We start from the raw sequence: 23,114 nt of genomic DNA, 5'->3' as shown, positions 1-23,114 counted from the left end.
ATTCTTCTTTCCATAGCTCCTTGCGTCGTCCTCAATTTAAGTAGAACCCTTTTCGTAAGCCTCCAGGTTTCTGCCCCGTACGTGAGTACTGGTAAGACACAGCTGTTATAAGCTTTTCTCTTGAGGTATAATGGCAACCTGCTGTTGATGATCTGAGAATGCCTGCCAAACTCACCCCAGCCAATTCTTATTCGTCTGATTATTTCAGCCTCATGATCCGGATCCGCAGCCACTACCTGTCCTAAGTATATGTATTCCCTTACCACTTCCAGTGCCTCACTACCTATTGTAAACTGCTGTTCCCTTCCGAGGCTGTTAAACATTACTTTAGTTTTCTGCAGATTAATTTTTAGACCCACCCTTCGGCTTTGCCTCTCCAGGTCAGTGAGCATGCATTGCAGTTGGTCCCCTGAGTTACTAAGCAAGGCAATATCATCAGCGAAGCGCAAGTTACTAAGGTATTCTCCATAACTCTTATCCCCAATTCTTCCCAATCCAGGTCTCTGAATACCTCCTGTAAACACGCTGTGAATAGCATCGGAGAGATTGTATCTCCCTGCGTGACGGCTTTCTTTATTGGGATTTTGTTGCTTTCTTTATGGAGGACTACGGTTGCTGTGGAGCCGCTATAGATATCTTTCAGTATTTTTACATACGGCTCGTCTACACCCTGATTACGCAAGGCCTCCATGACTGCTGAGGTTTCGACTGAATCAAACGCTTTCTCGTAATCAATGAAAGCTATATATAAAGGCTGGTTATATTCCGCACATTTTTCTATCACCCGATTGATAGTGTGAATATGGTCTATTGTTGAGTAGCCTTTACGGAATCCTGCCTGGTCCTTTGGTTGACGGAAGTCTAAGGTGTTCCTGACTCTATTTGCAATTACTTTAGTAAATACTTTGTAGGCAACGGACAGTAAACTGATCGTTCTATAATTTTTCAAGTCTTTGGCGTCCCCTTTCTTATGGATTAGGATTATGTTAGCATTTTTCCAAGATTCCGGTACGCTCGAAGTCATGAGGCATTGTGTATACAGGTTGGCCAGTTTCTCTAGAACAATCTGCCCACCATCCTTCAACAAATCTGCTGTTACCCGATCCTCCCCAGCTGCCTTCCCCCTTTGCATAGCTCCCAAGGCTTTCTTTACTTCTTCCGGTGTTACCTGTGGGATTTCATCAAGGACAAACCATCAAGGACAAGCTAAAGAAGAGCCAGACTGGAGATTTCCGGACGCAGATTGCCCTGATGCTGTTTCAGTACCGGACCACGCCCCACGATGTCACTGGCCGTGCCCCCTGTGAGCTCCTGCTATGTCGGATGGTTAAGATACCCTTGGACGTCTTGCATCTGGGCCTAGGTTCCACAGTGCTCCTGAAGAAACTGTAGCAGAAGCTGACCGCTGACCAAGGGTGCCGTGCCGGCCCTTTGTCGGAGTCGGGAGCTCTAGTTTTCGCCAGGAACCTCCTTCCTGGCCCACCCTGGTCTGCCGGACAGGTGGTGTCTCCTGCCAGCGCCTCATCGCTGCTCGTCCGCATGCCCGATGGGGCCACGTGGCACAGACACGCCGACCATGTTAGGCCTCGCCTCGGGACCTGGCCAGCACCCTCGGCCACCACTTCGGAGTTCCACCCCGCAGGAAGACTACCGGCAACGCCAGACGCTTCCAGTGGAGCACCGCCCACCTCGGAGGCGGCAAGCGTCGCCAGTGTTGCGGCACCCATTGGGATGGTGTCGAGCGCGGCAACACTGACAAGGCCGACCACTGCGGACCCTCTGGACGGAGTGAGGCTGCCTCAGGCAGCACCCGGCGCTGCCACACCCGGCCCGTCAACACCGGTGCCCAGCCGGATTGCTCGACCGCGGAGGTCACCGGACCGTTACTCGCCTGGATAGCAGGCACCATCGACTGAGACGGTGGCAGAGCGTTATGCTTTGAACATGGACATTTGTTTTTTTATATTTAACAAACAAACTGGGGGTACGGGTGTGTAACAAGCATGTGACACCGCCTCGGGTATAACCTTCATTGGCCCGCAAGCCTCGGTGGCCTGCCAAGCTCGGTAGGCAACATTGGTCACCGCACCCAAGAAACGCCGACGAGCGCAGCCGCTTGGTGCTTCTTTATGAACCCAGGCGGATGATGACACACACAACTATAGCCCTCCCAGCTGGCGATTTCCATTTAAATCTTATTCATGTTTTTTAGCAATTCTAGAGAACTTCTCGGCATGACACTAAATTTTGCATTGGTACAAAAAATGTAGTGGGCATCCTTTTCAAGCAGTTTCCCACATGACATCCATTGTTTTCTCGACATATTTAACACAGACTAACCACAATATAACCACCAAATGTGCAGCGCAGCTCAAATAACCACCCGGAGGTTGATATTAAGTTGTGGCGTTTCACTTATGTGGGAGTCTGGAACGAACACGTAGCCGCGAGAATTTTTCGAAATGGTGCAACCACAGCGTGCTTACACGCGTGTGATGAGCCAAACGTGGCCCTCGCTCGTTTCAATATTTCTTTTTATACTCTCCGTGCGGCGGCTGGTCTCCTCCTCGCTGGTGTTCCTCCGAATCTCACGTGGCATACGCCATCGCCAACGCAATTTTGAAAACCCTGTCCATTTCCGATAACCGCGACTCTGCGCTTCTAGGTTACCCGCTGCTGCTGCCGTGCTGGTCCGTTCTCCTGCGAAGCGTGTCGCTATGGGCCCTGTGTCACGCGTTCGTCTAAAGAGACTCGCCAATAAGATAGATCAGTACGGTGACATGCCGTGCCGAAGTACCTATACTGGAGATGAACATCCGCCATCGCTGCCTTCCCCAGATCGTCGTGACGATATGCGTTTGTACGTTCTGCTGTTTTCGCCCACTGGCTGGCAGCCCGATAGGCGCTAATGGCATCATGTATGCAGATGCGCGTGTGGTCTATCTGTGGCGAGTAAACATGCCGAGGAGAACGTTCGCTGCAGGGAGGTGACACAAGTAATTGCTAAAGGAAACGATGACTGCAGGCAGCCGGTGTCGCGTCATTTCGTTTTTCCAGTCGGTGCTTTTGCCACCAAGCACCGCACACGGATGCCTTCTAGCCATCACAGAACATTGTAGGAGTGTGTTCGCGCTGCTAATCCGACCGCTAAGCGCGTATGCATTAGAACGCGAGTGATTTGGCACTTGGGTTTCTGGCCGTAGTTTCCATACATCAGAAAAAGAAGACTCCGAGTATTTTGCGCGCGGTTAATTAGGCATTGAAAACGATGCGCTAGATGCCCCTCTAACTAAAGCAGACCTTTTTTTCTTGCCGCACTAGCTATTAGTAAAAATTCAGCACAGGGGAAGATGGGACCACCAATCCCATTCTCCGCAATTTAAGCGAAGAGCAGATTGAGCGTTTAGCAGACTATTTCAACGAGCACATCTGGGAGAGGAGCCGCCTGCTACGACAGTGGAAAGACGCCACCCTCATATTCATCGGAAAAGCTGGCAGGGCACGCGGTGGGCAGAACTTACGTCCGGTATTGCTCACATTATGCCTAGCGAAACTCTGAAAAAGTAATCCACACGAGGCTCACGAATCACCCAGACGATCGTGGCCTCCTATAAGACTCCATTTGCGGCTTTAGGAAACTTTAGGAACTATCAACTCAGGACATATTTTCAGGCTTAATGAGAAGGTACCAAAATGCTGTACCAAGAGGAGGGAAACAAATGGCAGTCTCACTAGATATCAAAAGTGCCTTTGACAATGTCGCACATGCTCATAGTCGAATAACTAGAAAGAGTAGAATGGGGGGAGAAAATGAACGGTAACATCAGGTCACAGAAATCTGACATGCCGAATAAGGGTACCCCTGAAAGGGCCATCTTCTCGCCCCTTTTATTCAATTTAGGCATGAACATACTACCATGGGGACTAGAGCAAACTCCAGACTTGAAATTCTCGCTGTGTGTGAACGACATCACCCTTTGGACGACAACAGGACCTCTAGGTTGCAAACAACAAGTTGTACAAGAAACATCACAAACTGCAAATGATTTTGCTGGGCAAAGCGGCATGACCTGCGTGCCAGACGAGTCAGAATGGGTAAGGCTACACGGCCGAAACTATCAGACAGATCAAGGCGATCAATAATCGGAATCCTATGCCTATGGCTAACAGAAAACCGCAGAGCGGGCTTCACTATCAAAACGCTAAAAACAACCACCGAACAAACAGCTAGCATGAAAGGAAGTAACGAGGATAAGCAGAGGTCTAATCGAGGTGGAGGCCATCCGACTAGTACACACATTTGTACTAAGTATGGTCGCATATAGCCTGCCGTATGAAAAGCTCAGCCTTAGCGAAACCAACGAAGCCGACGTGATGACGCGTATGGCGCCCAAAACGGCACTGGGACTCCCACCCTGTACGTCTAACGAGAGACTACAAGCGCTCGGACTTCATAATAATTTAGAGGAGCTCAGGACAGTGACTGTGCTGTGGCAAAGGGAACGCCTCGACCGCTCACAGGTAGGGAGACGGGTCCTCGTGGGTTTAAATTTCCCTATGTGACCTCATTAGTGCGAAGAGCACCTCATTTCTATCGCCGAGACTATGAGTACAACTGAGAGTTTCCCAGATTCCAAGGAACATGAGTCCACTGGACCACTGCGCACGGTGTGCAGCTAGAGCGAGACACCTCACTAAAGAGTTCGGCGGGGACCATGACGTCAATTACACGAACGTCACGAAGTCCGACCATGGTCACGTTCTAACGCCAATCAACAACTCCACACACTCAAAAACAAAAGTCTCGTCCTCGGTGATAACACACTGCACGAGCACAGCTAAAATAACTCCAATACCTCCAGAAGTAAGACAAACAGACACAAGCGGGAACTCGACAGCGATTTTGACAGTCTCGCCAGCCGCGTACCGGTTGTTCATAAACGAACGCCTACAGCGCATAACCCTCAAGCTACTAGGAGAAAGAGTCCTCGCACCCCACAGCATTACACGGAGCCCGGGATACTCGGGAATCCCGCGAAACGAACGCGCGAATGCACTAGCTCGCGAAATTGCCAACCGAGAAGACGACGACCCGAGTCAAATACGAAAGCACTACACTCCGCACGACATCCTGGAGCACCGGCGCCGCGATCGACAAATATGCGCGTTTCCGCACACGCAGCTCAGAGTAGGGGATGCTCGGAATGCAGCCAACCTTGTATACTGGTCGATGTCCCTGCTGCGGGGGCCGGCCGCTTCTTCCCCACATTATGTGAGAATGTATATATAGGCCAGCGAAGATAAACTCGCCCCTGATACGGACCTCACGCAAAGTGCTTTGGGAGGCCGTCCTCGATCGAGCTGACTTAGAGATCTAGAAGGGCCACTTATACCAGAATGAGCACACAGCAACGGCCACTGGAGTCCTGAACTTGGGATCGATCCTTGCAGCCCTGTTGTCTTTCCTATTTATTAAAGTTTTTCAATAAATCAAAAACCAAGAAACGCTGGCGACGAACGCTATGTTTGAAGGTTAGCTTTCTGGTAGAAAAGCGGCCTCTTACGTGGGCCCCGATGTGGTGGAGGCGAGCGCAATCTGTAGGTGTTGCAAGCAACCGGGCGCGCCCCAGTGGCCAGTCTATAAATGGCAGAAACGCTAAAAAAGGGGTTTGTGTTTGAGTTACCGCCTAACAGAATTCTATTTTCTCGTATATTCAAATAGCTATCTGACAATATCATGTCCGAAAGTTATGTGTAAGTTCTACTTTATGATATTTCTGGTTTATTTTACTTCGAGAAATTCAATTAGTTTAGTAACGTCTTTGCCCTACGAGGGACTTTCTGCTTGCATATGCTTGTTCGGGTGTGCGTGGTTCTGAATGATTTTTGCCGGAACGATGGTCCACGCTGAACGCGGGATGTCGGCACTGGATTTTCTGTGGCATGGAAACCTTAAGGCGCTCGCATTAAGAGATAGTCTGCAATCATTCCATTCTTCCAGTACTATCATATAGAGCAGAAACTGCGGTTAACAATGACACTTGAGACAAAGTTGAAGACAGCTCAAATAAGCGATGGAACGAAAAATGGTAGGCCTAACGTTAAGAGACAGGAAGAAGACGTGGTGGATCACAGAGCAAACGGGGGTAGTGGGAGCTCAACTAGGAGGAAAAGTTGGAGCTGGACATCTCCCTTAATTCGTATGGGCAGATGACAGAAAATTAGGTTGGGCAATGAAATATAGAAATTTGCAGGCATAACTACGAAAGAGCTGACGCATATCAGGGGTCAGTGATCGCTAGAAGAAGCCTTTGTCATGCAGTGAACATTGAGATATGCTGATGACATCCAAAATTCGCTCGGAATTTTACCATGCTGTTCCCTGAGACACATTTCCCTTCGTACTGCGAGTCCGCATTCGCACGTTTACAGAACGGTGTCTGTCGCCGCTTGGATACGAGCACGCCCACCTTGCCCTCGTACTAAATGCGCAGTGACTTCTCCGAACAAAGTGCAAGATCGACGACTGGACCCGATCTAATCCGATACCTGCCGGTGTTGAACCGTTATGTGCTTCGTGTACGGTGCTGTGAAGTAACCTGACGTGCACTTTGACGCATGCTCTCACGAGGCTGCTAAAATAACGGCAACGTTGGCGCTGGTAATTGGGGGGATGGCGACTGATTAGCCCTAACTTCAATGAGGCGCCACTTGCGCTATGACAGGCACCGTAGTTAGGGGCTGCTGGCCATTATGGTTCTCTAAAATTTTCCTGCACGCTTCTTTGTCCATTTCGCCTCTGCCGGAACGCATACACTTGCACGTGCAAAACAAGTTGTTAGCCTGGTGGAAGCATAAGAAAAAGAAAGCTTTATTATAAAGGTAGGTGGGGGGACGGGGCGCGCAGTATTATGTGTGGGGTCATATGTATAGGGTCCCACTGGCCTTAGCCGCGCGCCGGAGTTGACCTAGGAGTGCTAGCTGCACCTCTAGGTTAGAGCTGGCGAGGTGTGCCTCCCACAGCTCCGTGTTAGAATTTATCCTATTCCATATACATCATCTTGTCTTATCAGCTGAGGAAAAGCCAAGAAGTGATGAACGCTGATACGATATCAAAGTGTGATAGGCAGCGAAACTTGCCTGGGCGGATGCTACGACGTGCAGTTTTCTGCCATAATTTGGAATGATGGTAGCCAAGGCTTCTTTCCACATTTCTCTTTTAGGATTGCTTTCATAGCTCTCCGTGCCCTCGACAGGGATCCTATGCGAAGGGAGGGCGCGTCTCCTCGTCGGTTGGTGCTTGACCGCCTCGTCGACCAACCCCTCAGACTATACGGGCTGCCCACGGAGCCGATATGAAGCCTCTGCACGGCATAACAGCACCTGTAACCGTGTGCAGCGGGATCACAACATACCGATGAAGATAGGGAGCTTGTCGCCTTGCCTTGAGGCCACATCAACTATATAAAATGCAGCTTTTATATTTCCGTAAATATTATTGAAATAAAAATATTTAGTCGCTTTGCAATACGGTGGGGGTGGGGTGTTGCTGGAGGCGGGGTTAGGATTGCATAGTTGACCGGCAATTGCTCCACTGGACGTGTTTTCCTGCGCCAAATATGCCACCATATGCCTATTAGTTCTGTGTCTCTCAGAACTTTGAGAGGAATGCGTACGACTTTCACTGTCATTCTTTAGACGGCGGTGCGGTGAACGGGCGAGCGTGGTTACGCTGGTGAGCGCTGTAGCACACACCCGGAAAAAGGAAGCTGTCGTACAGGGGTGTGTAGTGATTTGCCGTAAAAATATTGTCTCAACAACAGATGGATGATGTGTGATAATGCCATCAGTTGACCACACTTTCTTACATTTCTTGTCGTTAAATCCGAGTTTTCTTTCATTGTCGCTCTTATACAACGCCGTGAGTTAAATGCGCTGTCACTTCGGATGCACGCTCATCTTGGCGTAAGAAATTTTTGGCTAAGGAAATGCGTACGAATAGCGCACCTTAGTGAATTTCACCTGAAGATACCACCTATCGGAGTGGACACAAATTACAATATATAAAGCAAAAGCAGGTGAGCAAAATAATATATTGACGGTGATATTGACACTATTAAAGCAACGTGGAGCAGAATTCTACCCCAAAAAAGAAGTTGTGCAGGGGCGAAAACGCTCACATATGTAAATTATCCTATTCTGTTTTTTTTTTTAATAGTGCCACATGAACAAATGGGGAAGCATGTGATATCTCCAGTCAAACCACATCTTTTACATGCAAATGTCATGTGAACCAGGCAGTGCATCGCATCACTAAATATATTTTGGAACAGTTGCAGTCCCCTCCCTTGTCATGAACGCCTGAAAGTCGCTCCAAAAATTGTGTGTGCAGATCTCCAAGGATTATTGTCACAAAAAGGGCAGTAAATGCCGCAATCGTATCCGAACTCAATCTTGAACAGCATCACAAACCAAGCTATATTTATATGATGTGCTTCATTAAAAAATGTGTAGTTACGAAACTGCAGTCTTCTTTGTTTATGATTTATTCAATACTCCAAACCGTGTACAGGTTCAAGCACGGGCAATAAAGGGGCAATAAAGTATCATTCCAATCAATTACCGTACGAGGAAAAATAAATGAAAGATTGAGTAGATCTGTTCGTGCAAATGACGGTGTCAACGAATTAAGATGATGGTGGTTAGTATGTCTTGATGTTGAAGACGATAGATAGGGTGCTACGTTAATTGCTAAGTCCCGACTCCAAAGCCAAAAAAGAAATTGCGAACGTGAAGTTTTTCTTCGTTCTTCGATACATTGAACGGCATTTGTCTGCAATATTTCAGAGGGTGAGCCACACGGTGAAAATTCTGTGCACCTTACGGCTTTCTTCTGTACCTTTTTGACGGATAATAACGTGTTTTGTAAACGGATTCCAAAAAACGCATGCACATTCAAGTTTCGGTCTAATTGTTGTTGTGTACGCAAGTAATTTTCCACTTGGGGAGGGAGATGTTTAAGCTTATGTCTTAAAAATATACTTTACAGAACGCAGACGAGCAAATGTTGTTTATATGTAAATTCCAGGACAAATTATTAGTAGCGCCTAAGTACTTATAATGGTTCTTTTGCTGCACGGGTGAAGACCCTGGCCTCTACGTAAACGTGAGCGGAGCTTTTTCGCGAGACAAGCGAAGAAAGATGGCCTTATTAGTATAAAGCTGCATATTCAACGTTTCAACCATTCAAAAGTGTTAGCCAGAGCGGAGTTAAGATGGCTCTGATCATTAATTCAAGTGATTTGAAAAAACACTCAGTCATCTACAGACAACCTAATTTGCACGTTACGATGAATTACAGTGATTAGATAATTAATATACAGTAAAAACAACAATCATGTTAACACAGTCCTTTGAGGAGTCCAGAACCGACCGAAAGACAGCCTGGTTGGCGCTCATTAACTTATGCTAATTTCGTAGCGATTTAGTAAATACTTTCTTATCGATGTGTTTCGATGAAAGCAGTTTCGCTTACTTTCACACAGGTAAGAATGCTTTCGCGTTCAGAAGATACGGGATACTGATCAAGATTTATTAAAAATAAGTGGTTTCCTGCAATGCTTATGACTCCTAAAGGAAGATGCATTACTGTGGTATAATCACTTATCAAATCAGCAGACCACTGAAACGACTGTTATTGCAGTAAAGAAAAGAAAGATATACACACTGTTTGGTTAACAATAATTAGTAGTATTGAAGACACACAAGTAACAAGCCTAAAATGTAACTTTAGCAAGCAGCACGAACAGGTCTAGCTAACTAAATTACATGGAAACAACCCTCCTGCAGCAAAATAACATCCGTGGCGGCGTTGTGGCTGTGACATTGCACTGCTAAGCCGAATGGCACAGAATAATATACCGGCCACAACGACCACGTTTCTATGACGGCAAAATACAAGAACATAACCTACACTGGGCGCACATTAAGGAACTCCGAGTGCTCAAAATTAATCTCGATTGCCACAAAACAGCGTCCATCATAATCATATTGTGGTTTTGGCAGATAAAACCGCAGAGTTTAGTTTACTGTGCAGTACAGGTCCTCACAACACGTAAAAATTGGCACCACTCCGTGCATGGTATCGTTTTCATAGACATCATGTTTGCTTAACCATTGTTAACCTATGCAAATGATTTTCACACTTTTTGTCATCACGGACTACTGGGCAGGATCACTAGTCACACTGGACCTCTTTTCATCTGCTTTTGTTCACAAAATCACGCAGATAAATATATTAACCTGAGTTTGCAATCGGCAATAAATCTTGTTTCATAATGATGAATTTACGGACACAGACCCAAGTCAAGCCAGAGGAGCTCCTGTTCTGGGAGGTTAAGTTTGTGGTCTTGCTTCAGAAAGAGCTCACTTCTGGCACGTGCCGTGGTGCAGGTAACTGTCGTCACTATTGGGTGAATTGCCACAGCGTTGAATTTCATTCCTTTACACAGAATGACAGTTGCAAGCTTAATGGGCTTGTAGGAAGACAAGCTCAAGATAGCTTCATGGTTTGTTGTTTCCGAAGACGGCTTGCGTTTTCAAGCCCTTGATTTTCCGTCAGCACTGAGTTCTTGCTGCTAGTAATTTCATCCCAGCTAGACAAATTAGCTTGAGGCCCCACGCTGACACTACGGATGTCTTCAAGTGCAAACTTTTTCGATTAAGATTATTTGCTCTGCAAGCCTGTTTGAAAGAAAGGTAACACAGATTTCTATTCTGAATGTGACTGGGACAGTACCCTTCGTCATGCGTCACACATCGTTCCTGCGGCACGCATCTCTCACCGCACCAGTCATCCGCAGCAAGTCGCACGCCCGCGTGCCCGAACCACTCATTTTTCCGCCTCGTTCATTGCTCGAGCAGCTAAAGACTGGAACGGCCTTCCTGCTGACATTGTTAGCATCACTTGCCTGTCTTTATTCCTACAGCGTGTGATTGATCACTTTGAATATAACTAATGAAGTGCACCAAATGTGGAACTTATGTTAAACCCACCCCTTATGTAATACCCCCTCCAGAGTTCATTACGGACAATAAACTGAACTGAACTGAACCAGTGTGTCTCGGTTATAATGGTCTGTGAATAAGCTCTGTAGAAGATGTTGTCAAGGGTTCGTCAAAAATTCATTTAGTCAGGTAACATGATTGTAAGGTTGTGGTAACTGACCAAGTTAGTGACATAATCTCGTTAGAGAAATTTTCGTGAAACTTTTACCTCCTACACAACTAAGCACAGGATGCAACCAAGATTCGCCATTTTTTTTACTCACATCTTGAATAGTCACTTGTGAGTGCCACCTTTTCTTCAACCACACTTGCAAAGCCAGGAGCCTTATCCTGAAAAGTCTGCATTTGAAGACATCAGTAGCGTTAGTTTGGAGCCTGAAGATAATCCAGCAAGCTGAGAAGAAATTACTGACAGCAGAAGTAGATTTATGCCAACAGAAAATGACAGGCATAAAAGCCGATCCCTTCTTCGCAATGTGCCAACTAAATGGTCGTTGTTCACGAGTTTCCGGGTACACAGCTGCATGCCAACTTCATGCCGATGCTAAGGAAGCTGCCAGCGCAGACAGTTGCAATAAAAAGAAAACCTAATGTGCTAACACAAATGCGCCCACTTAAACCATAGGACTTATGTTTAACTTGTCTTCCTACTACTACACTGAACCTAAACCTGTTGTTTTGGGCAAGTGAACAAACATTACCAATGGTGTCTTACCTGACTCAAGGAGAGTCATCTGCGCCATGGATGGTGCCGTCAGTTTACTTCCTTGCGAAGACGAGGCCCACACCTGCACTTTCAGTGTGCTGCACAAATCGCAGAAGCACATGCGAGAAGCTTGTCTGCCTTCGTGTGAGGAAAGAGCCCTTATGATGTTCCAAAACCCATCGAACCAACGAACGCAAGCCCAAACCAACAAACCTAGCTTCTTCAGTGCTGAGAAAAGTAGCCTCACGTGAGCTTTTCCTAGAATTCTTTCTCGGCATGGCAGAAGCTTGCTTGGTTGTGTAGGCACCTAAATAACGAAGAAGCGTGCATCACTAGCTGTGAAAAAAAAGCATGTAAAACGAAGTACATAGCGCACAGAAGTGTTGATGGGTATCAAGTACCACTATGATGCCCTAGACGCTACGTGAACAAAACAGGCCAATGCATAAAAGAATGGATTTGCGGCCATGCTAACTTGATGTCCAGACCACTTGGCAGTCGGCTGGTAGTGCAGAGCTCACTTGTACGATTTTGTTTTAAACCTGTGCAAATGTTGCAATGTATAAGAACCATAGGGCTGGCTAGGTCTGTGAGGCTTTTCTTATATATATGATGGAGGAACTGTAAGTTGGCTGCCCCTCCAGATAATTATTAGATAGCAACACTGTTTATTTGTAACTGTGAAACGTCATGGTAGCGTTCTCATTGGTTCTTTTCGCACTTATGCAAGGAACATGCAATATAAGCTTACTTATCTGCTCTCCCCCTTTCGCCACTCGCTTTATATTGCTGCCCAAGCAGTAAAATTGGATGGTTGTTAGCTGTGTTATGTCCTGTCAGCTCTTTGCCTTCCTGATGAATTGTGCACGAAATAAGGGTTTTTCTTGGTAAAACAGTGCTACTTTAAGGCATAAATCAGCTCAACGGCAGTTTACAATTAAGAAGCGTGAGCAACCTCTGAAAACATGTCCATGAGGAGCATTGCAAAAACAGCACTTAAATAAACACCATTGTATTTATCACCAAGGCGAACCCTTGACTATTCTTCCTTAACATATTTCTGAAAACTCAAACTCAAAACTGACATTGAGGTGCAAGCTCTCCATATCATAATACCTTGTCAATGAAGAAAAGCACAGTGGTGCTTGGATGTTGTCGCACCAACTTAGATGTCGAGATCAGCACTGGCCAATAACACAGCAGTCTGCTAGAATTTTCTCTGCAGGCCCAGCCACACCTGCATTAAAGGACGTAAGCTTAGTGTCACGAGAGTATAATATAAAAAGTAACACTGTGAACACAGCAATCCTGGTTAGCTATAAAAAAGAATAAAATTCAGATATTCTTCCAATAAAAAGCTTTATTTTGAGTAAACAAAAATTAAATTATGGGCTTGTACGCGTCAAAACCACTTTTTGGTTATGAGGCACGCCGTAGTGGAGGACTCCGGAAATTTAGACCACGTGGGGTTCTTTAACATGCACCTAAATATAGGTGCATCCCTTCTCGTGGTACACAGATGGCAGTCAGGTTTAGTAAACTGTACCAGACAGCCGCATAGTCTAAGCAAAGTGGCAGCTTCGTGGGCGAATAATGATGCGTTAGCACGACATGCATCCTTAGAGTCGTTTTAATGTGTTTTGTAATGCTGGTCATCCTGTGGCCAGTGCAGTGTTAAAGCACCCATAAGCGCAACAGCATTACCCAACAGGGCTAACCAATAAGTGTCTACAGCAGCAAAACTCAGCATGTCTATCAGGAAGTTTTCATTAAACTTTTACATCTATCCTGCCATCGTTTGAACCTAAGTTTTGCCAACAGAATACAAGCTTGAAGCATCCGCAAAAGCTGAATGTACCAGGACACCATAAAAACACCACAATATTTTCTTAGCTAATTGCACGTTTACTATAACATTGACAAGTTCAGTACCATGTGTAGAAGAAACGAAATTGTTCTGGAATCAAGTAATCCTCACATTTTCATACACGCAAGCATCATCAGCACTACCATTGACATATGGGTATATCGTGGACAAAAACACGAATTTCAAGAGCTGGAGCTTGAGCAAGTTTTAACAGTTCATACAGACAGTGAAAATGCACTGTCCTCTTTTGCGCAGTGTGTGTCCCTTATTTCTTTGATATCTGCATGCTGCACATTCCACATTTGCCTGTCCCTTATCTCTTTAGTATTTGTGAACTGTGAATAGCATGTAAGGGACCACTGAGCCCAGGTAATGCTGCAATGGATAGAAAGAGCAAGGATCATACCCTCTGATGCGGCCCATCTTTAAGCAACTTAATTTTCCACTGACCTCCTAAGCCATCCACTGCGCTGAAAGAAAGCTTACTCGAGTTGCCGTGCCATCGTTGGCGCAGAAACTACTTTGTTATTTCGTCTTTAATTTCAAATTGTCTTTTTTGTAGTATGTAGGCAGTGAATGGTTACCGAGTTGCGACGCTAATCTCGTTTTTTTTTCCGCCGCTGCTGTGCACATATGGAGATTGCTTACTAGGTCAAGCTCTCACAGCATTCAGTGAGCATATTGTGAAATACTTAGTGCAAATCATTTTCATTGCAGTAATAATGCAACGATCCTATGACAGCTTTAGTGACTGATTGTTATGTGATTTCATTATTTGAATTTATTTATGAGAAGGTACAATAGATTTTGACTGCCTTTTTGGCTATTTATTCAGAAATTTATTTACACTGTGTTTTGTGGTTATGCTTTTTTATTTTTTACATGTGGGCATGCATGACCAATTTCATGCCTGCCTGTTACGGTTTGACATAAACAACACAATGTGTTTGAACCCGGCGATGGCAAGGTGGTGGGTTGGTTCAAAACTTCGAAAATAAGACATGAACAGGGAATAACGTCCTCTTAGCATTGCTAATAAAAGTCGACTAGCATATCTGTGACAATCTTGTGGATGACAGACTGAGCTGTTTCGAAAATGTGGGGCTTGACGTTCTTGAATTACTGTCCCGGACTGGCATCTCTAGTGCTATATAATTAAGATGCGACAAAGTGCATTGCATCTTCTGTTACTGATCAGACTGCATGCAATAAACTCCCTTGCCAATTCGTCGTTGTTGGATGTGTTTTCAATGAGCTATAATCTTATTGCCATATTCTTTTGTTGAGCACACAAACAAACCTATAGCATTTTATTCTTAAACTTTGAAGGTATCCAACTCCTATATTGCATTTAAAATCTTAGGCTGATATTCTCTGAACGAGGTACGTATTCTGGACAGTGGCTTTCTACGATATCACTGTCATTGCGTGTTTATTGGCTGGTCGAGGATTCTGTCACGCGAACGCACTTGCAACACCAATGTGGTCATCCGAGAACACATCGCCAACTGAAAATTATTGCATCATTAGTACCGACACCAGCTTTGATGAGGATGTGTGTGTTCACTGCATGAAATTCTAGAAATTGAACGCTGGACTTCTCATTCGCTCTGTAATTTATGCTAGTATATATATTAGTACATGACCGGGGTAGTTGGAGAAGTATGGCAGAGGCCTTTGCCCTGCAGTGGGCGTAACCATGCTGATGCTGCTGCTGATGATGATGATGTGTCACAATGGTTCGATGTCATGATACAGCACATTGATTATTCTCTTGCATGTGCTACAAACGACTCATCATAAAATCTCGCTCTCATTTATGAGCTTTTGTATACACTACGACCTGGGTACAGGTACTTTGTATGCAGTTCATAGTCATCCTCAGATATCTCGTTGCTCATACGACTACTGTGCTTTCACATCCTATGCCATCTCACACACCTCATACGTCATCTCGTTAGGTCTACGCAGCACATCGCACACATCTCGTGCGTGCTCTACGCATTCTCATAGCACGGTGCATAGATCTCGTGCACTTCGTAAAAGTGTGCGTAGCACATCATATAGATCTCGCACATTTTCTGCGATGTTTCGTTCAATGTGCGATATGCGTACATCTCTTTTATTTCTTGTAGAATTCTCATACACACTTTTCAATGTGGTTATGCTGTGACTATGCTGCATGTGCTGCGCAGGCCTGTTACTTCTTTTTCTTTTTTTGAAGGGCAATGGGGCTGTCTCTAATACCTTCCTTTCGAGTAGCTCAGCTTTCTTTTTTTTTACATCATATTGGATCTCCTAACAAAGCCGTGTGTGGAGCCCTAAGAATGGATGGTGCAATGAACGGTATTTAAAGAGCCTTGATAGGTCAGTGCGTATGTTATTATTTATTTATTTATTTATTTATTTATTTATTTATTTATTTATGCATGCAGAGTTCCAATGAGATATTAAGTGAGGGGTGGGCGTATAACGGGTGCGAATGACAAAGAATACGTTACATAGATGAGTCAGAACACTGTTGCAGTAGAGTTGCCAGCTTACGAGTTTACCAAAATAAATATTGGTTATGTTTTGGAATATTTGGCCACCAGATTGTTTTTTTTTTGCACAACAATGATGTTTGTGCGACCAAGAATCATTTTATGAATTTATAATTTTCGGCTGGATCCTGTTTCCCGAGAAAAAAATATTTTTGCTGACGATGATAAGTGTAGTCAACCATCAATCAATCGCAAAAATGACATTCAAGAACAGGCCTATGCCGTTCGCAAAGCAGCACTTAGCACAATACGTCAACAATACTGAGGTATTGTGCTATGTGCGCCTGGGCCTACCACATATTGTTGTCTCAATATACATGAGTTGAATATGAAAATATATTCACGTAGGAGTTTCACGATGAATAGATATACACAGCGTAAAAAAACATTCACCGACGATTACGATACTCCCGAATGGAAAATTTAACCGTAGTTCTATACGTGTTTTGATTTTGTGATATATTGGCTAATGCAAACAATCTGTGTCGTGTGGCACGTCGGAAAGGAGCGAAAGGGGGCGTCTTCCTCGCTTATCTGGAGATTACAGGTAGCGCATGGGTTTATCGTGGGCGTGATTCCCAGCATCCGCCGCAGACGGACATCCGAGACGACGCGCGGTACTGTGACGCCATCTCGTAGCCATCGTCGCCGCACTACGCTTTTCTCATATTTTCGCCCCGCCCTCCTCCTCCGCTTTTCAGCTTATAGTTTCCTTGCACCCTCCGCCTCCACTTTCTTCCTCGCATCTTTGATCCCCTGCTAGGCTCAACGCTCACTCTTTTATCCTTTGTTCGTTCGCTTGGTTACGACGAAGCTCGCCGCAGGAGCGGGCACCTAAAAGCTCCGCTATAAAAATAGCGCCGAAGATGGCGTCGTTTTGTCAAAGGATATTCATACTGCTATCTAATAGTGTAAAAATACAGGGTTTGCTAAAAAATATGTGAAAGTGAGTGTACAAAATAGACGCATAAGTTTTAGCGCATTCAAAGTTGGGAAAGTTTCTCTGAAAATTACTTAAGAGGCACCTATTTATATAAAAATCAGCAAGTAAGTGAACGAAATTATCTCGCCGGTGCGTGAGTTCTGGGACCATGATGAAGCAGTGGTTGTCCCCACTCCATGGTGTTTACGTCGTGCTTGTGCTAAAAAGCACGGTGGTCTGAGAGGCTCATAAATTAAACGTTGAGTGGGTCTTAGCACTACACACCCCAACAGTTTCACCAAAAACGTTCGACTGGTGAACGTTCGTAAGCGTAGAGGTAAATATAATTTAACAATAGCAATTGCATAGAGTGCATGAGGTGGTTTAGAATGCAGCAAGTGAATAATGACAAATGACCTGTGGAAATGCGAAAATATGAGAACCGCTGGACTCGTTCAAGGTAATCTGAACACTAAGTCACCGTTGCTCACGAATTCCAAAAGAAAAATCAATATGGCATTGAAGCTTTTAGGTGGATCTAGGGTTAGAACCGCAGTACTTTACCAGCCACGTCAAGTCTGGAGCACGCGTACGAGACGTGCTCTCCAGACCGCCCTTATGTAGAACTGTTCAAAGATCGCGAAATTGTCTTGCACGTATTAACAATGTATAACCAAGCGCGTGTTGAAGAACTTTCTCTCATTTCACAAATGCCGAGAACTACAAATGTGGTTGGTTCCTCTTACGAAGAACTTGGTCACAATACGGAAGACATGAGTGCCTATATGCAATGTAATCTGCACAATACAGCGCAGATGGCTATGCGTAGAGACCCACTAGGTTCGCGTGTGTTGCCTTGCGTTTTCATATCGGGCGATGACGTAGTTTTGGCGAAACGTAAGTGCGCCGGAGATATCCAGAAAAACCTCGCTTGTGTCAAAATGCAAATGAACGTGAGTGCAGTTATACTGTGCGCACTATTTGAAACAGTTGCAGTTCAAGGAGACCAATGCATCCGCTTTATATTACAGAGGGAAATACTCAATCGAGACATCCTAACAAAAACACTTGCCGACTGGTTTGTTCCTTGCAGTCTTGAGATGATATTCTACAAGGCCAGGAAATATAATACACATTGTCACAGCGCTTCTACTTTGCGTGCTGCCACTGTTTACAAAGTAAATGTGTGTAATAAGGCGTAAGCCTTTAGTCGCTCATGAGTGTCCAGGCGCAGTCCGTGGTAGACGCAGGAAAGCGGTGATCACCGCCGAGGGTAGCAAGCAGAGGAGGCGCCACTGGCGAGGGGGCAAGCAGAGGAGGCGTCATGCCAGTAGCGTTGTGCGAGTGGGCGCGTGGGAGAGCGCGGACATGCGCGTGGGGGTGCTCGCACATTGGCGACGAACCTTGCAGCCGTAAAGCTATGATTGCATCCCATACTCGCGGTCACGGCGGCGTCCGTTCGCAGAAAAGTTCAGACAACAGCAACAGAGGCACTCATAGATAGGCTTTCGCCTATCGCAGTTTAGCCCAGCAAAGTGCCCTTAGATTTTTCTGAGCAAGTTTAGGGCTACTTCTCATGCGGTTCCAAAATCTGTATTTGTTGTTCTGTTGCTCGCCTGCACATACTGAAAAAATTTAAACTTGAATAAGTGCAACAATCACGCACTTAACCTGATGAGGCGTAAAAATTCGACACAACGAGCCACGTACTGTTTCTCAAGACCTAATTCTGTATGAGATAGCGCCCCATTCTTTTGCTTCCTTTTGACACCGGCGAGCCTATTGTAAGGAACCCATGTATCGAGCAGGTAGTGCATACATAAAATACATGCTTAGCACGACGTTGCGAAATAACCTCTATGTAACCTATGTTATATCTTATATCTCTCGTTAGTTTTGTCAACTGTTTCAGAAAAATATGTTTTGGGTGAAAATCCGCACCAAATATTAAAAAAAAATAGGTATTGTTTCCCACCGCTTACAACCTCTCTTGGCAGACTGCTGCTTCTGTGCCTGCAACTGCAAGGAAAGTGCAGAGAAAGTAGGGAAGCTGACTTTCTGGATGCCATTTCAGTTAAAACAAACTATCATGAGAGGCTGCACAGTCACTGTCCTACTCGTCACTCTCACACACGTTGCTGTGGACGCCGGTTTCTTTAAACTAAGTGAGTATATTTTGCTCAGCTATTCTTTGTTAAGCACGTTCATTACACATTGAAAACGTGAAACGCAGGTATGTTCTGTTAGAAGCCCTCGTATTATGTAAGCTGCATAGAAAACACTGCCTGTTCCGGTAAGACAACAATGCTGCGGTTATCGACCACTTATATCTATCGTTAGTTTTGGCAACTGTTTCAGAAAAATATATTTTTGGTGAAAATCCGCGCCAAATATTAAACCAAAACTAATTAATTATTTAAAGATATACGCAGCTTTGAAATGGACAATATAAATCAGGCAGCACTAAAGCATCACCTTTAGCTCTAAGCTAGCTGCGTTGGATTTATTTCGAGAAGTGATGGCATCAAATCGATGCCACAATGAAATCTAATCCCTCTCAAAACATTTCTGCTCTCTCACTTGCATAGAATAACGTATTTATAAAAAAATAAGCCAAAGCCGAAATAGGAATTTCTTTTAAGCCACAAACCAGTCGACACTCCCCATCTTGATCCTTAAAACGCAAGAAAAAATTGGTGCCAAAAAAAAATAAGGAGAGTACAGACCGAGCACTTTCTATCTATCGAAATTTTAAAAAATTCAAACAGCGGATTTATTTGATGTTTGAAAACAACACCACGTACAATATAAAACGTACAAACGCAGCGTGCATACAACAAATGCCGACATTATTTATTACCTAGAAAATTTATTTGTTCAGGAAAGCGAGAAATGCTGCACTAACACACTTATTGCCAATTGCACTTACTTAACCAGGCTCTGGATTTTCCAGTTCTCGCTTAGTGTTCGTCGTTTGCTGCAATGTGTGCAAGCACACGATTGGCAATTGTATTGTAAATGATTGCCATACTGTTTTTATGGTCCTTTGTGTTGCCTGACTATACCATAAAACACTTTGCTGTGGGTGCTATGCATGTAAAATTCATTATAGCTTATTGCGGATTCATTTAAGCTGATGATATACGGTTTCTCCATCTTTATTGAGGGTTTCTATAAGCATACAGGCCATGTTTTTATGTAAAATATTGCACATACTGAATACCTTGCATGGAGCAGAAAAAAAGAAGATTTTCTTTGTATCTTCTGCCTTTCCTCATTTGGCCAGATAATTGTGACATGCATCGGTATATTTATTTACATTTCTTTTGGATTGCTTCTATGCGTAACTGTCTTGCTTCTTATGCCATCTCACAGACCAAATTAGCAAAAGCGTCTAAGAAACGTTTCGTCTGGATTTTTGGCTAGTCAAGACAGAGGTCTTCTTAGCGTTTCTCGAATACAGGTAGAAGAAATGTCTCCCTTATTCGTCCTGGAATTGCAGCTATCATAAGGGAGGATCGTCGCTTTAGTTCTAGGCTGATATGGTTAATACACATGTCCAAACAACCAAAACATAGATAAGCACAACAGATTTGGTAGTATTGTTGGACATGTCGTGGATAAGATTAAGTCTCCTGGAAATGTTAGAGAAAGTCAGCCGTACCGTAGCTACTCCATCGAGAGGACAAATATATTGTTACGGAAGGAGGAAAGAAGAGTGGGGAAACAGAAGATCGCAGACCCGGCTGCTGCGTGTTGTTGGTGGTCAGCCATCTTAACTCCTCTGAATCATCCTATATATATATATATATATATATATATATATATATATATATATATATATATATATATATATATATATATATATATATATATATATATATCGTAAGTAGTTTTTCTATACACGCAAACATCCCCGCAACATATTGGTGAGAGGTGCGGGCTACTGCGGCTGAACCGTATTCACCACCGCATAAACCCTGGAGATACGTATCTAATTCGTCGGCGTCCCTGTCGTGTATCGCAGGCTAAACTTCGAGTCATCCAATCAGAAGGAGAGAAAATGCTCCGCAAGGGGTCATCGAGCCATCAGCCAGCTCATGGGCTTCGCCTGCGTCGATGTGCTAAATAAAAATTATGTGTTGTGTTTTGCGTCGATTATCGCCCCTTGAACAAGATAACGCGAAAAGATGTCTACCGACTGCGACGCATCGATGACGCCTTGGACTGCTCGCACGGAGCTAAATGCTCCTTGTCCATCGATCTTCGATCCGGCTCCTGGCAGATTTCAGTTGATGAAATAGACCGCGGCTTTCATCACACCGGATGGCTTATATCAGTTCAAAGTCATGCCCTTTCGCCTATGCAATGCTCCTGCGACATTTGAACGCATGAGGGACTCTCTTCTGTGGGGCTACAAATGGACCACCTGTCTTTGTTACCTTGACGACATTATTGTTTTTGTTCTCCCATGTTCGGCAGCCACCTTACCCGACTCGCTGCACGTGCTGCGGCCTTACGAAAAGCCGGCCTTCAACGGAACTCCACGAAGTGTCAATTCCGGCGCCGTCAGATTACCGTGTTGGGCTACCTCACTGACACATCTGGTGTCTCACCAGATCCGGAAAAAGTTCGCGCCGTACGCAGTTTCCCTTTGCCACGTTCTGCTTCTGACGTGCGCTGCTTCGTCGGCCTGTGTTCTTACTTTCGCCGTTTCGTCAAAAAGTTCGCCGACGTTGCTCGACCTTTGACAGACCTTCGAAAGAGGAACACGCCATTCTCATGGGGCCCGGAGCAGGTTCACGCTTTTGCCGCTCTCATCGGGTTTCTTATCACCCCTCCCATACTTGCCCACTTTGATCCGTATGCACCGACCGAATTCCACACTGACACAAGCGGCTATGACACCGGTGCTGTTCTCGCCCAACACCAGAATGGTATCCAGTGCGTGATAGCTTACGCCAGGCGCCTGCTGTCACCTGCCGAGAGAAATTACTCCAGCCATAGTGTTTGATCCGGATCAGCAGTCACTACCTGTCCTAAGTAGATGCATTCCTTTACCACTTCCAGTGCCTCGCTACCTATCGTAAACTGCTGTTCGCTTCCGAGACTGTTAAACATTACTTTAGTTTTCTGCAGATTAATTTTTAGCCCCACCCTTCTGCTCTGCCACTCCAGGTCAGTCATCATGCATTGCAGTTGGTCCCCTGAGTTACTAAGCAAGGCAATATCATCAGCGAAGCGAGGGTTACTAAGGTATTCTCCATTTACTCTTATCCCCAATTCTTCCCAATCCAGGTCTCTGAATACCTCCTGTAAACATGCTGTGAATAGCATTGGAGAGATCGTATCTCCCTGCCTGACGCCTTTCATTATAGGGATTTTGTTGCTTTCTATATGGAGGACTACAGTGGCTGTGGAGCCGCTATAGATATCTTTCAGTATTTTTACGTACGGCTCGTCTACACCCTGATTCCGTAATGCCTCCATGGCTGCTGAGGTTTCGACTAAACGCTTTCTCATTATCAATGAAAGCTATATATAATGGTTGGTTATATTCCGCACATTTCTCTATCACCTGATTGATATCAGGTGATAGAGAAATGTGCGGAATATAACCAACCATTATATATAGCTTTCATGTTCATGTTCATGTGTTAATATGATCTATTGTTGAGTAGCCGTTACGGAATCCTGCCTGGTCCTTTGGTTGACGGAAGTCTAAGGTGTTCCTGATTCTATTTGCAATTACCTTAGTAAATACTTTGTAGGCAACTGACAGTAAGCTGATCAGTCTATACTTTTTTCATGTCTTTGGCGTCCCCTTTCCTCTGGATTAGGATTATGTTAGCGTTCTTCCAAGATTCCGGTACGCTCGAAGTCATAAGACGTTGCGTATACAGGGTGGCCACTTTCTCTAGAACAATCTGCCCACCATCCTTCAATAAATCTGCTGTTACCTGATCCTCTGCAGCTGCCTTCCCCCTTTGCATAGCTCGCAAGGCTTTC

The 23,114-nt window shown here is 44.9% G+C and overlaps 1 protein-coding gene and 1 long non-coding RNA gene across 8 annotated transcripts in view; both read left to right on the top strand.

Annotated features, from left to right (window-relative positions):
* The window catches only part of LOC126537808 (uncharacterized), a 269,368-nt gene that overhangs the window by 117,288 nt on the left and 128,966 nt on the right, over positions 1-23,114 (top strand). The window lies entirely within an intron of this gene.
* Positions 1-23,114, top strand: part of LOC140217369 (uncharacterized) — a 98,520-nt gene that overhangs the window by 26,181 nt on the left and 49,225 nt on the right. For 3 of the 5 annotated variants that reach the window (XR_011893914.1, XR_011893913.1, XR_011893915.1), the window contains one exon: positions 19,103-19,270. The exons of 1 other annotated variant lie outside the window; for it this stretch is intronic. This is a non-coding gene — a long non-coding RNA (uncharacterized lncRNA). Of the gene's footprint in view, positions 1-15,798; positions 16,008-19,102; positions 19,271-23,114 lie in introns of those variants that run through there. One more of the 5 variants, XR_011893916.1, reaches the window with a different exon arrangement.

Source organism: Dermacentor andersoni, chromosome 4 (assembly GCF_023375885.2).
Source record: "Dermacentor andersoni chromosome 4, qqDerAnde1_hic_scaffold, whole genome shotgun sequence".
Taxonomy (NCBI): Eukaryota; Metazoa; Arthropoda; class Arachnida; order Ixodida; family Ixodidae; genus Dermacentor; species Dermacentor andersoni.
The sequence above is the reverse complement of the archived record's forward strand: the minus strand, read 5'-3'. Positions and strand labels throughout refer to the sequence as shown.